Here is a 16,283-nt window from a genome sequence, read left to right on the forward strand (position 1 = left end):
GAAGCCTAGGTTGCCCGGAAAGTAGAAATGACCACAACTTTCATACTGGTTACAATTACTCGTTTTATATGATGGAAAAACTGTTGTATTTATATTGTATTTTATGCTTCTGGCGTTCACTTCTTAGGCCCTAACTATTCGATCTGGTGGAACAACGCCCTAGGGTGAAGCCTAGGTTACCCGGAACGTAGAAATGACCATAACTTTCACACCGGTAGTAATTATTCGTTTTATACGATGGTAAAACTGTTGTATTTATATTGCATTTTATGCTTCGGGCGTTGACTTGTAAGGCCCTAACTATTCAATCTGTTGGAGCAACGCCCTAGGGTGAAGCCTAGGTTGCCAGGAACTTAGAAATGACCATAACTTTCACACTGGTTGCTATTATTCGTCTTACACGATGGAAAAACTGTTATATTTATATTGTATTTTATGCTTCTGGGTGTGCCTTCTTAGGCCCTAAGTGTTCGATCTGGTGGAGCAACGCCCTAGAGTGAAGCCTAGGTTGCACGGAACGTAGAAATGATCATCACTTTCAAACTGGTTGCAATTAATCCTTTTATACGATGGAAAAACTGTTGTATTTATATTGCATTTTATGCTTCTGGCGTTGACTTCTAAGGCCGTAGCTATCAGATCTGGTGGAGCAACGCCCTAGAGTGACGCCTAGGTTGCCCGGAACGTAGAAATGACCATTTCTTTTACAATGTTTGCAACTATTCATTTTATACGATGGAATAACTGTTGTACTTATATTGTATTTTATCCTTCTGGCGTTGAATTCTAAGTCCCTAGCCATTCGATCTGGTGGAGCAACGACCTAGGGTGAAACCTAGGTTACCCGGAACGTAGAAATGACCAGTTCTTTCACACTGGTTACAGTTATTCGTTTTATACAATGGAAAAACTGCTCTACTTATTTTGCATTTTATGCTTCGGGCGTTGACATCTAAGGCCCTAACTATTCGATCTGGTGGAGCACCGCCCTAGAGTGAAGCCTAGGTTGCCCGGAACGTAGAAATGACCATAACTCCCACCCTGGTTGCAATTATTCGTTTTATACGATGGAAAAGCTGTTGTATTTATATCGTTTTATGCTTCTGGCGTTGGCTTCTTAGGCCCTAGCTATTCGATCTGGTCGAGCAACGCCCTAGAGTGAAGCCTAGGTTGCCCGGAACGTAGAAATGACCATAACTTTCACACTGGTTGCTATCATTCGTTTTATACGATGGAAAAACTGTTACATTTATATTGTATTTTATGCTTCTGGCGTTGACTTCTTAGGCCCTAACTTTTCGATCTGGTGGAACAACGCCCTAGAGTGAAGCCTAGGTTATCCAGAATGTAGAAATGACCAGTACATTCACACTGGTTGCAGTTATTCCTGTAAAACAATGGAAAAACTGTTGTATTTTAATTGTATTTTATGCTTTTAGCGATGAATTCTAAGTCCCTAGCTATTCGATCTGGTGGAGGAACGCCCTAGAGTGACGCCTAGCTTGCTCGGAACGTAGAAATGACCATTCCTTTCACACTGGTTGCAATTATTCGTTTTATACGATGCAAAAGCTGTTGTATTTATAACGTATTTTATGCTTCTGGCGTTGACTTCTTATGACCTAACTATTCGAACTGGTGGAGCAACGCCCTGGAGTGAAACCTAGGTTACCCGGAACGTAGAAATGGCCATAACTCTAACACCGGTAGCAACTATTCGTTTTATACGATGGAAAAACTGTTCTATTTATTTTGCATTTTATGCTTCGGGCGTTGACTTCTGAGGCCCTAACTATTCAATCTGTAGGTGCAACGCTCTAGGGTGAAGCCTAGGTTGCCGGGAAGGTAGAAATGACCATATCCTTCAGACTGGTTTGTATTATTCGTTTCATACGATGGAAAAACTGTTATATTTATATTGTATTTTATGCTTCTGGCGTTGACTTCTTAGGCCCTAACTATTCCATCTGGTGCAACAACGACCTAGGGTGAAGCCAACGTTGCCTGGAACGTAGAAATGACCATCACTTGCAAACTGGTTGCAATTAATCCTTTTATACGATGGAAAAACTGTTGTATTTATATTGTTTTTTATGCTTCTGGTGTTGACTTCTAAGGCACTAACTATTCCATCTGGTGGAGCAACGCCCTAGGGTGAAGCCTAGGTTGCCTGGAACGTACAAATGACCATCACTTTCACACGGGTTGCAATTATTCCTGTTATAGGATGGAAAGACTGTTCTATTTATTTTGTATTTTATGCTTCGGGCGTTGACTTCTATGGCCCTACCTATTCGATCTGGTGGAGCAACACCCTTTAGTCAAGCCTAGGTTGCCCGGAACGCAGAAATGACCATGACATTCACACCGGTTGCAATTATTCATGCTATACTTTTGGAAAAACTGTTGCATTTTTATTGTATTTTATGCTTCTAGCGTTGACTTCTAAGGCCGTATGTATTCGATGTGGTGGAGCAACGCCATAGAGTGAAGCCTAGGTTGCCCGGAAAGTAGAAATGACCACAACTTTCATACTGGTTGCAATTACTCGTTTTATATGATGGAAAAACTGTTGTATTTATATTGTATTTTATGCTTCTGGCGTTCACTTCTTAGGCCCTAACTATTCGATCTGGTGGAACAACGCCCTAGGGTGAAGCCTAGGTTACCCGGAACGTAGAAATGACCATAACTTTCACACCGGTAGTAATTATTCGTTTTATACGATGGTAAAACTGTTGTATTTATATTGCATTTTATGCTTCGGGCGTTGACTTGTAAGGCCCTAACTATTCAATCTGTTGGAGCAACGCCCTAGGGTGAAGCCTAGGTTGCCAGGAACTTAGAAATGACCATAACTTTCACACTGGTTGCTATTATTCGTCTTACACGATGGAAAAACTGTTATATTTATATTGTATTTTATGCTTCTGGGTGTGCCTTCTTAGGCCCTAAGTGTTCGATCTGGTGGAGCAACGCCCTAGAGTGAAGCCTAGGTTGCACGGAACGTAGAAATGATCATCACTTTCAAACTGGTTGCAATTAATCCTTTTATACGATGGAAAAACTGTTGTATTTATATTGCATTTTATGCTTCGGGCGTAGACTTCTAAGGCCCTACCTATTCGATCTGGTGGAATAACACCCTACAGTGAAACCTATGTTGCCCGTAACGTAGATATGACCATAACCTTCACACAGGTTGCAATTATTCGTTTTCTACGATGGAAAAGATGTTGTATTTATATTGTATTTTATGCTTCCGGTGTTGACTTCTTAGACCCTAACTCTTCGATCTGGTGGAGCAACGCCTCAGAGTTAAGTCTAGGGTGCCCGAAACGTCGAAATGATCGTTACTTTCGCACTGGTTGCAATTAGTCATGTTATACAATGGAAAAACTGTTGTATTTATACTGTATTTTATGCTTCTGGCGTTGACATCTAAGGCCGTAGCTATTCGATGTGGTGGAGCAACGCCCTAAAGTGAAGCCTAGGTTGCCCGGAACGTAGAAATGCCCATTACTTTCACACTGGTTGCAATTATTAGTTTTATACGATGGAAAAACTGTTCTATTTATTTTGTATTTTATGCTTCGGGCGTTGACTTCTAAGGCCCTAACTATTCAATCTGTTGGAGCAACGCCCTAGGGTGAAGCCTAGGTTGCCCGGAACGTAGAAATGACCATCACTTTCAAACTGGTTGCAATTAATCCTTTTATACGATGGAAAAACTGTTGTATTTATATTGTATCTTATGCTTCTGGCGTTGACTTCTAAGGCACTAACTATTCGATCTGGTGGAGCAACGCCCTAGAGTGAAGCCTCAGTTGCCCGGAACGTAGCAATTACCATCACTTTCGAACTGGTTGCAAATATTCCTGTTATATGATGGAAAAGCTGTTGTATTTTTATTGCATTTTATGCTTCGGGCATTGACTTCTAAGGCCCTAACTATTCAATCTGTAGGAGCAACGCCCTAGGGTGAAGCCTGTGTTGCCCGTAAAGTAGAAATGACGTTAACTTTCATACTGGTTGCAATTATTCGTTTTATACGATGGAAAAACTGTTGTATTTATATTGTATTTTATGCTTCTGGCGTTGACTTCTAAGGCACTAACTATTCGATCTGGTGGAGCAACGCCCTAGAGTGAAGCCGATGTTGCCCGGAACGTAGAAATGACCATCACTTTCAAACTGGTTGCAATTATTCCGTTTATATGATGGAAAAACTGTAGTATTTTTATTGCATTTTATGCTTCGGGCATTGACTTCTAAGGCCCTAAGTATTCAATCTATAGGAGCAACGCCCTAGGGTGTAGCCTAGGTTGCCCGGAACGTAGAAGTGACCATAACTTTCAGACTGGTTGCTATTATTCGTTCTATACGATGGAAAAACTGTTATATTTATATTGTATCTTATGCTTCTGGCGTTGACTTCTTTGGCCCTAACTATTCAATCTGTTGGAGCAACGCCCTAGAGTCAAGCCTAGGTTTCCCGGAAAGTAGAAATGACAATAACTTTCACACTGGTTGCAATTATTCGTTTTATACGATGGAAAAGCTGTTCCATCTTTATTGTATTTAATGCTTCTGTCGTTGACTTCTAAGGCACTAGCTATTCGATCTGGTGGAGCAACGCCCTAGAGTCAAGCCTAGGTTTCCCGGAAAGTAGAAATGACCATCACTTCCATACTGGTAGCAATTATTCGTTTTAAACGATGGAAAAACTGTTGAGTTTATATTGTATTTTATGCTTCTGGCGTTGACTTCTAAGGCACTAACTATTCGATCTGGTGGAGCAACGCCCTAGAGTGAAGCCTAGGTTGCCCGGAACGTAGAAATGACCATCAATTTCAAACTGGTTGCAATTATTCCTGTTATAGGGAGGAAAGACTGTTGTCTTTTTATTGTGTTTTATGCGTCAGGCGTTGACTTCTGAGGCCGTAGCTATTCGATGTGGTGGAAGAACGCCATAGAGTGAAGCCTGGGTTGCCCGGAACGTAGAAATGATCATAACCTTCATACTGGTTGCAATTATTCGTTTTATATGATGGAAGAACTGTTGTATTTATATTGTATTTTATGCTGCTGGCGTTCACTTCTTAAGCCCTAACTATTCGATCTGGTGGAGCAACGCCCTAGAGTGAAGCCTTAGTTGCCCTGAACGTAGCAATTACCATCACTTTCCAACTGGTTGCAAATATTCCTGTTATATGATGGAAAAACTGTTGTATTTTTATTGCATTTTATGCTTCGGGCATTGACTTCTAAGGCCCTAACCATTCAATCTGTAGGAGCAACGCCCTAGTGTGTAGCCTAGGATGCCCCTAAAGGAGAAATGACAGTAGCTTTCATACTGGTTGCAATTATTCCTTTTATATGATGGCAAAACTGTTGTATTTATATTGTATTTTATGCTTCTGTCGTTGACGTCTAAGGCCGTAGCTATTAGATGTGGTGGAGCAACGCATTAGAGTGACGCCTATGTTGCCCGAAACGTAGAAATGACCATTACTTTCGCAATGATTGCAATTATACATTTTATACGATGGAAAAACTGTTGTACTTATATCGTATTTTATGCTTCTGGCGTTGACTTCTTATGCCCCAACTGTTCCATCTGGTGGAACAACGACCTCGGGTGAAGCCTAGGTTGCCCGGATCGTAGAAATGGAAATAACTTTCACACCGGTAGCAATTATTCGTTTTATACGATGGAAAAACTGTTATATTTATACTGTATTTTATGATTCTGGCGGTGCCTTCTTAGGCCCTAAGTGTTCGATCTGGTGGAACAACGCCCTAGAGTGAAGCCTACGTTGCGCGGAACGTAGAAATGACCATTACTTTCACACTGGTTGCAATTATTCCTGCTATATGATGGAAAAACTGTTGTATTTTTATTGCATTTTATGCTTCGGGCATTGACTTCTAAGGCCCTAACTATTCGATCTGGTGGAGCAACGCCCTAGAGTGAAGCCTAGGTTGCCCGGAACGTAGAAATGACCATCACTTTCAAGCCGGTTGCAATTATTCCTGCTATATGATGGAAAAACTGTTGTATTTTTATTGCATTTTATGCTTCGGGCATTGACTTCTAAGGTCCTAACTATTCAATCTGTTGGAGCAACGCCCTAGGGTGAAGCCTAGGTTGCGCGGAAAGTAGAAATGACAATAACTTTCACACTGGGTGCTTTTATTCGTTCTATACGATCGAAAAACTGTTATATTTATATTGTATTTTATGCTTCTGGCGTTGCCTTCTAAGGCCCTAGCTGTTCGATCTGGTGGAACAACGCCCTAGAGTGGAGCCTAGGTTACCCGGAACGTAGAAATGACCAGTACTTTCACACTGTTTGCAGTTTATTCCTGTTATACGATGGAAAAACTGTTGTATTTTTATTGCTCTTTATGCTTCCGGCGTTGACTTCTAAGGCCCTAACTATTCAATCTGTTGGAGCAACGCCCTAGGGTGAAGCCTGGCTTGCCCGGAAAGCAGAAATGACGTTAACTTTCATACTGGTTGCAATTATTCGTTTTATACGATGGAAAAACTGTTGTATTTATATTGTATTTTATGCTTCTGGCGTTGACATCTAAGGCACTAAGAATTCGATCTGGTGGAACAACGTCATAGAGTGAGGCCTAGGTTGCCCGGAACGTAGAAATGACCATCACTTCCATACTGGTAGCAATTATTCGTTTTATACGATGTAAAAACTGTTGTAGTTATATTGTATTTTATGCTTCTGGCGTTGACTTCTTAGGCACTAAATATTCGATCTGGTGGAGCAACGCCCTAGAGTGAAGCCTAGGTTTCCCGGAAAGTAGAAATGACCATAACTTGCACACCGGTAGCAATTATTCGTTTTATACGATGGAAAAACAGTTCTATTTATTTTGTATTTTATGCTTCGGCCGTTGACTTCTAAAGCCATAACTATTCGATCTGTTGGAGCAACGCCCAAGGGTGAAGCCTAGGTTGCCCGGAAAGTAGAAATTACCATAACTTTCATACTGGTTGCAATTATTCGTTTTATACGATGGAAAAACTGTTGTATTTATATTGTATTTTATGCTTCGGGCGTTGACTTCTAAGGCCCTAAATATTCAATCTGTTGGATCAACGCCCTAGGGTGAAGCCTAGGTTGCTCGGAATGTAGAAATGACCATAAGTCTCATACTGGTTGCAATTATTCGTTTTATACGATGGAAAAACTGTTGTATTTATATTGTATTTTATGCTTCTGGCGTTGACTTCTAAGGCCCTAACTATTCGATCTGGTGGAGCAACGCAATAGAGTGAAGCCTAGGTTGCCCGGAACGTAGAATTGGCCATCACTTTCAAACTGGTTGCAATTATTCCTGTTATATGATGGAAACACTGTTGTATCTTTATTGCATTTTATGCTTCGGGCGTTGACTTCTAAGGACCTAACTATTCAATCTGTTGGATCAACGCCCTAGGGTTGAAGCCTAGGTTGCTCGGAAAGTAGAAATGACCATAAGTTTCATACTGGTTGCAATTATTCGTTTTATACGATGGAAAAACTGTTGTATTTTTATTGTATTTTATGCTTCTGGTGTTGACTTCTAAGGCACTAACTATTCGATCTGGTGGAGCAACGCCCTCGGGTGAAGCCTAGGTTGCTCGGAAAGTAGAAATGACCATCACTTTCACACGGGTTGCAATTATTCCTGTTATAGGACGGAAAGACTGTTGTATTTTTATTGTATTTTATGCTTCTGGCGTTGTCTTCTGAGGCCGTTGCTATTCGATGTAGTGGAAGAACGCCATAGAGTGAAGCCTAGGTTGCCCGGAACGTAGAAATGACCATAACTTTCATACTGGTTGCAATTATTCCTGTTAGATGATGGAAAAACTGTTGTATTTATATTGTATTTTATGCTTCGGGCGTTGACTGCTAAGGCCCTAAGTATTCGATATGGTGGAACAACGCCCTGTGGTGAAGCCTAGGTTACCCGGAACGTAGAAATGACCAGTACTTTCACACTGTTTGCAGTTACTCCTGTTATACGATGGAAAAACTGTTGCATCTTTATTGAATTTTATGCTTCTGGCGTTGAGTTCTAAGGCCCTAACTATTCGATCTGGTGGAGCAACGCCCTAGAGTGAAGCCTAGGTTTCCCGGAACGTAGAAATGACCATCACTTTCAAACTGGTTGCAATTATTCCTGTTATATGATGGAAAAACTGTTGTATTTATATTGTATTTTATGCTTCGGGCGTTGACTGCTAAGGCCCTAACTATTCAATCTGTTGGATCAACGTCCTAGAGTGAAGCATAGGTTGCTCGGAATGTAGAAATGACCATAACATTCACACTGGTTGAAATTATTCGTTTAATACGGTGGAAAAACTGTTGCATCTTTATTGTATTTTATGATTCTGGCGTTGACTTCTAAGGCCCTAACTATTCGATCTGGTGGAGCAACGCCCTAGAGTGAAGCCTAGGTTGCCCGGAACGAAGAAATGACCATCACTTTCAAACTGGTTGCAATTAATCCTTTTATACGATGGAAAAACTGTTATATTTATATTGTATCTTATGCTTCTCGCGTTGACTTCTTAGGCCCTAACAATTCGATCTAGTGGAACAACGCCCTAGAGTGAAGCCTAGGTTGCCTGGAACGTACAAATGACCATCACTTGCACAAGGGTTGCAATTATTCCTGTTATAGGATGGAAAGACTGTTGTACTTTTATTGTATTTTATGCTTCAGGCGTTGACTTCTGAGGCCGCAGCTATTCCATGTGGTGGAAGACGCCATAGAGTGAAACCTAAGTTGCCCGGAATGTAGAAATGACCATAACTTTCATACTGGTTGCAATTATTCGTTTTATATGTAGGAAGAACTGTTGTAGTTATATTGTATTTTATGCTGCTGGCGTTCACTTCTTAGGCCCTAACTATTTGATCTGGTGGAACAACGCCCTGGGGTGAAGCCTAGGTTGCCGGAACGTAGAAATGACCATAACTTACACACTGGTTGCTATTATTCGTTTTATACGATGGAAAAACTGTTCTATTTATATTGTATTTTATGCTTCTGGCGTTGACTTTTAATGCACTAACTATTCGATCTGGCGGAGCAACGCCCCAGAGTGAAGCCGAGGTTTCCCGGAACGTAGAAATGACCATCACTTTCAAACTGGTTGCAATTATTCCTGTTATGTGATGGAAAAACTGTTGTATTTTTAATGCATTTTATGCTTCGGGCATTGACTTCTAAGGCCCTAACTATTCAATCTGTTGGAGCAACGCCCTAGGGTGAAGCCTAGGTTGCTCGGAAAGTAGAAATGACCATAAGTTTCATTCTGGTTGCAATTATTCGTTTTATACGATGGAAAAACTGTTGTATTTATATTGTATTTTATGCTTCTGGCGTTGACTTCTAAGGCTCTAGCTGTTCGATCTAGTGGAGCAACGCCCTAGAGTGAAGCCCAGGTTGCCCGGAACGTTGAAATGACCATCACTTTCAAACTGGTAGCAATTATTCCTGTTATATGATGGAAAAACTGTTGTGTTTTTATTGCATTTTATGCTTCGGGCATTGACTTCTAATGTCCTAACTATTCAATCTGTTGGAGCAACGCCCTAGGGTGAAGCCTAGGTTGCGCGGAAGGTAGAAATGACAATAACTTTCACACTGGGTGCAATCATTCGTTTTATACGATGGAAAAGCTGTTGCATCTTTATTGTATTTTATGCTTCTGTCGTTGACGTCTAAGGCCGTAGCTATTAGATGTGGTTGAGCAATGCACTAGAGTGACGCCTAGGTTGCCCGGAACGTGGAATGACCATTACTTTCGCAATGTTTGCAATTATTCATTTTATACGATGGAAAAGCTGTTGTACTTATATTGTATTTTATGCTTCTGGAGTTGACTTCTTAGGCCCTAACAATTCGATCTGGTGGAGCAACGCCCTAAAGTGATGCCTAGGTTGCCCAGAACGTAGAAATGACCATCACTTTCAAACTGGTTGCAATTAATCCTTTTATACGATGGAAAGACTGTTGTATTTTTATTGCATTTTATGCTTCCGGCGTTGACTTCTAAGGCCCTAACTATTCAATCTGTTGGAGCAACGCAATAGAGTGCTGCCTAGGTTGCCCGGAAAGAAGAAATGACGTTAACTTTCATACTAGTTGCAATTATTCGTTTTATACGATGGAAAAACTGTTGTATTTATATTGTATTTTATGCTTCTGGCGTTGACTCCTAATGCCCTAACTATTCAATCTTTTGGAGCAACGCCCTAGGGTGTAGCCTAGGTTGCCCGGAAAGTAGAAATGACCACAACTTTCATACTGGTTGCAATTACTCGTTTTATATGATGGAAAAACTGTTGTATTTATATCGTGTTTTATGCCTCTGGCGTTGACTTCTAAGGCCGTAGCTATTAGATCTGGTGGAGCAACGCCCTAGAGTGACGCCTAGGTTGCCCGGAACGTAGAAATGACCATTACTTTTACAATGTTTGCAACTATTCATTTTATACGATGGAATAACTGTTGTACTTATATTGTATTTTATCCTTCTAGCTTTGAATTCTAAGTCTCTAGCTATTCGATCTGGTAGAGCAACGCCCTAGAGTGAAACCTAGGTTATCCGGAACGTAGAAATGACCAGTACATTCACACTGGTTGCAGTTATTCCTGTTAAACGATGGAAAAACTGTTGCATCTTTATTGTATTTTATGCTTCTGGCGCTGACTTCTAAGGCCGTAACTATTCCGTCTGGTGGAGCAACGCCCTAGAGTGAAGCCTAGGTTAGCCGGAACGTAGAAATGACCATTACTTTCACACTGTTTGCAAATATACATTATATACGATTGAAAAGCTGTTGTATTTATATTGTCTTTTATGCTTCTGGCGTTGACTTCTTACGCCCTAACTATTTAATCTGGTAGAGCACCGCCCTAGAGTCGAGCATAGGCTGCCCGGAACGTAGAACATACCATTACCTTCACACTGGTTGCAATTATTCCTGTTATACGATGGAAAAACTGTTGCATCTTTATTGTATTTTCTGCTTCTGGCGTTGACATCTAAGGCCCTAACTATTCGATCAGGTGGAGCAACGCCCTAGAGTGAAGCCTAGGTCGCTCGGAATGTAGAAATGACCATAACTTTCACACTGGTTGCAATTATTCATTTTATACGATGGAATAACTGTTGTTCTCATTCGTATTTTATTCTTATGGCGTTGAATTCTAAGTCCCTAGCTATTCGATCTGGTGGAGCAACGCCCTAGAGTGAAACCTAGGCTACGCGGGACGTAGAAATGACCAGTACTTTCATACTGTCTGCAGTTATTCCTGTTATACGATGTAAAAGCTTTTGCATCTTTACTGTATTTTATGCTTCTGGCGTTGACTTCTAAGGCCCTAGCTATTCGGTCTGGTGGAGCAACGCCCTTGAGTGAAGCCTAGGTTGCCCGGTACGTAGGGGTGACCATTACTTTCAAAATGTTTGCAAATATATGTTATATACGATGGAAAATCTGTTGTATTTATGTTGTATTTTATGCTTCTGGCGTTGACTTCTTAGGCCCTAACTATTTGATCTGGTGGAGCACCGCCCTAGAGTGAAGCCTAGGTTCCCCGGAACGTAGAAGTGACCATAACTTCCACCCTGGTTGCAATTATTCGTTTTATACGATGGAAAAGCTGTTGTATTTATATCGTTTTTTATTCTTCTGGCGTTGGCTTCTTAGGCCCTAGCTATTCGATCTGGTCGAGCAACGCCCTAGAGTGAAGCCTAGGTTGCCCGGAACGAAGAAATGACCATAACTTTCACACTGGTTGCTATCATTCGTTTTATACGATGGAAAAACTGTTATATTTATATTGTATTTTATGCTTCTGGCGTTGACTTCTTAGGCCCTAACTGTTCGATCTGGTGGAACAACGCCCTAGAGTGAAGCCTAGGTTATCCGGAACGTAGAATTGACCAGTACATTCACACTGGTTGCAGTTATTCCTGTAAAACAATGGAAAAACTGTTGTATTTTAATGGTATTTTATGCTTTTAGCGATGAATTCTAAGTCCGTAGCTATTCGATCTGGTGGAGCAACGCCCTAGAGTGACGCCTAGCTTACTGGGAACGTAGAAATGGCCATTACTTTTACACTGGTTGCAATTATTCGTTTTATACGATGCAAAAGCTGTTGTATTTATATCGTATTTTATGCTTCTGGCGTTGACTTCTTATGACCTAACTATTCGAACTGCTGGAGCAACGCCCTGGAGTGAAACCTAGGTTGCCCGGAACGTAGAAATGACCATAACTCTCACACCGGTAGCAACTATTCGTTTTATACGATGGAAAAACTGTTCCATTTATTTTGTATTTTATGCTTCGGGCGTTGACTTCTGAGGCCCTAACTATTCAATCTGTAGGTGCAACGCCCTAGCGTGAAGCCTAGGTCGCCCGGAAGGTAGAAATGACCATGACCTTCACACTGGTTTGTATTATTCGTTTCATACGATGGAAAAACTGTTATATTTCTATTGTATTTTATGCTTCTGGCGTTGACTTCTTAGGCCCTAACTATTCCATCTGGTGGAAAAACGACCTAGGGTGAAGCCAACGTTGCCTGGAACGTAGAAATGACCATAACTTTCACACGGGTTGCAATTATTCCTGTTATAGGATGGAAAGACTGTTGTATTTTTCTTGTATTTTATACTTGAGGCGTTGACTTCTGAGGCCGTAGCTATTCGATGTGGTGGAAGGACGCCATAGAGTGAAGCCTAGGTTGCCCGGAACGTAGAAATGACCATAAGTTTCATACTGGTTGCAATTATCCCTTTTATACGATGGAAAAACTGTTGTATTTATATTGTATTTTATGCTTCTGGCGTTCACTTCTGTGGCCCTAACTATTCGATCTGGTGGAACAACATCCTAGGGTGAAGCCAAGGTTGCCCGGAACGTTGAACTGACCATAACTTTCACACTGGTTGCTATTATTGGTTTCATACAATGGAAAAACTGTTATGTTTATATTGCATTTTATTCTTATGGCGTTGAATTCTAAGTCCCTAGCTATTCCATCTCGTGGAACAACGCCCTAGGGTAAAGCCCAGGTTGCGCGGAACATAGAAATGACCATAGCTTTCACACTGGTAGCAATTACTCGTTTTATACGATGGAAAAACTGTTTTATTTATTTTGCATTTTATGCTTCGGGCGTTGACTTCTAAGGCCCTAACTATTCGATCTGGTGGAGCAACGCCATAGGGTGAAGCCTAGGTTGCTCGGAACGTAGAAATGACCATAACTTTCACACTGGTTGCTATCATTCGATTTATACGATGGAAAAACTGTTATATTTACATTGTATTTTATACTTCTGGCGTTGACTTCTTAGGCCCTAACTGTTCGATCTGGTGGAACAACGCCCTAGAGTGAAGCCTAGGTTATCCGGAACGTAGAAATGACCAGTACATTCACACTGGTTGCAGTTATTCCTGCATAACGATGGAAAAACTGTTGCATCTTTATTGTATTTTATGCTTCTGGCGTTGACTTCTAAGGCCCTAACTATTCGATCTGGTGGAGCAACGCCCTAGGGTGAAGCCTGGGTTGGCCGGAATGTAGAAATGTCCATAACTTTCACACTGGTTGCAATTATTCGTTTCATACGATTGAAAAGCTGTTATATTTATATTGTATTTTATGCTTCTGGCGTTGACTTCATCTGACCTAACTATTCGATCTGGTGGAGCAACGCCCTGGAGTGAAACCTAGGTTGCCCGGAACGTGGGAATGACCATTACTTTCACACTGGTTGCAATTATTCCTGTTATACGATGGAAAAACTGTTGTATTAATATTGCATTTTATGCTTCGGGCATTGACTTTTAAGGCCCTAACTATTCAATCTGGTGGTGCAACTCCCTAGGGTGAAGCCGAGGTCGCCCGGAACATAGAAATGGCCATAACTTTCACACTGATTGCTATTATTCGTTCTATACGATGGAAAAACTGTTATATTTATATTGTACCTTATGCTTCTGGCGTTGACTTCTTAGGCCCTAGCAATTCGATCTGGTGGAACAACGCCCTAGAGTGAAGCCTAGGTTGCTCGGGAAGTAGAAATGACCATAACTTTCATACTGCTTGCGATTATTCGTTTTATACGATGGAAAAACTGTTGTATTTATATCGTGTTTTATGCCTCTGGCGTTGACTTCTAAGGCCGTAGCTATTAGATCTGGTGGAACAACGCCCTAGAGTGACGCCTAGGTTGGCCGGAACGTAGAAATGACCATTACTTTTACAATGTTTGCAACTATTCATTTTATACGATGGAATAACTGTTGTACTTATATTGTATTTTATCCTTCTGGCTTTGAATTCTAAGTCTCTAGCTATTCGATCTGGTAGAGCAACGCCCTAGAGTGAAACCTAGGTTATCCGGAACGTAGAAATGCCCAGTACATTCACACTGGTTGCAGTTATTCCTGTTAAACGATGGAAAAACTGTTGCATCTTTATTGTATTTTATGCTTCTGGCGCTGACTTCTAAGGCCGTAACTATTCCGTCTGGTGGAGCAACGCCCTAGAGTGAAGCCTAGGTTAGCCGGAACGTAGAAATGACCATTACTTTCACACTGTTTGCAAATATACATTATATACGATGGAAAAGCTGTTGTATTTATATTGTCTTTTATGCTTCTGGCGTTGACTTCTTACGCCCTAACTATTTAATCTGGTAGAGCACCGCCCTAGAGTGGAGCATAGGCTGCCCGGAACGTAGAACATACCATTACCTTCACACTGGTTGCAATTATTCCTGTTATACGATGGAAAAACTGTTGCATCTTTATTGTATTTTCTGCTTCTGGCGTTGACTTCTAAGGCCCTAACTATTCGATCAGGTGGAGCAACGCCCTAGAGTGAAGCCTAGGTCGCTCGGAATGTAGAAATGACCATAACTTTCACACTGGTTGCAATTATTCATTTTATACGATGGAATAACTGTTGTACTCATTTGTATTTTATTCTTATGGCGTTGAATTCTAAGTCCCTAGCTATTCGATCTGGTGGAGCAACGCCCTAGAGTGAAACCTAGGCTACGCGGGACGTAGAAATGACCAGTACTTTCATACTGTCTGCAGTTATTCCTGTTATACGATGTAAAAGCTTTTGCATCTTTACTGTATTTTATGCTTCTGGCGTTGACTTCTAAGGCCCTAGCTATTCGGTCTGGTGGAGCAACGCCCTTGAGTGAAGCCTAGGTTGCCCGGTACGTAGGGGTGACCATTACTTTCAAAATGTTTGCAAATATATATTATATACGATGGAAAATCTGTTGTATTTATGTTGTATTTTATGCTTCTGGCGTTGACTTCTTAGGCCCTAACTATTTGATCTGGTGGAGCACCGCCCTAGAGTGAAGCCTAGGTTCCCCGGAACGTAGAAGTGACCATAACTTCCACCCTGGTTGCAATTATTCGTTTTATACGATGGAAAAGCTGTTGTATTTATATCGTTTTTTATGCTTCTGGCGTTGGCTTCTTAGGCCCTAGCTATTCGATCTGGTCGAGCAACGCCCTAGAGTGAAGCCTAGGTCGCCCGGAACGAAGAAATGACCATAACTTTCACACTGGTTGCTATCATTCGTTTTATACGATGAAAAAACTGTTATATTTATATTGTATTTTATGCTTCTGGCGTTGACTTCTTAGGCCCTAACTGTTCGATCTGGTGGAACAACGCCCTAGAGTGAAGCCTAGGTTATCCGGAACGTAGAAATGACCAGTATATTCACACTGGTTGCAGTTATTCCTGCATAACGATGGAAAAACTGTTGCATCTTTATTGTATTTTATGCTTCTGGCGTTGACTTCCAAGGCCCTAACTATTCGATCTGGTGGAGCAACGCCCTAGGGTGAAGCCTGGGTTGGCCGGAATGTAGAAATGTCCATAACTTTCACACTGGTTGCAATTATCCGTTTCATACGATTGAAAAGCTGTTATATTTATATTGTATTTTATGCTTCTGGCGTTGACTTCTTCTGACCTAACTATTCGATCTGGTGGAGCAACGCCCTGGAGTGAAACCTAGGTTGCCCGGAACGTAGGAATGACCATTACTTTCACACTGGTTGCAATTATTCCTGTTATACGATGGAAAAACTGTTGTATTAATATTGCATTTTATGCTTCGGGCATTGACTTTTAAGGCCCTAACTATTCAATCTGGTGGTGCAACTCCCTAGGGTGAAGCCAAGGTTGCTCGGA

This window comes from Calliopsis andreniformis, unplaced genomic scaffold, assembly GCF_051401765.1.
Source record: "Calliopsis andreniformis isolate RMS-2024a unplaced genomic scaffold, iyCalAndr_principal scaffold0002, whole genome shotgun sequence".
Classification (NCBI taxonomy): domain Eukaryota; kingdom Metazoa; phylum Arthropoda; class Insecta; order Hymenoptera; family Andrenidae; genus Calliopsis; species Calliopsis andreniformis.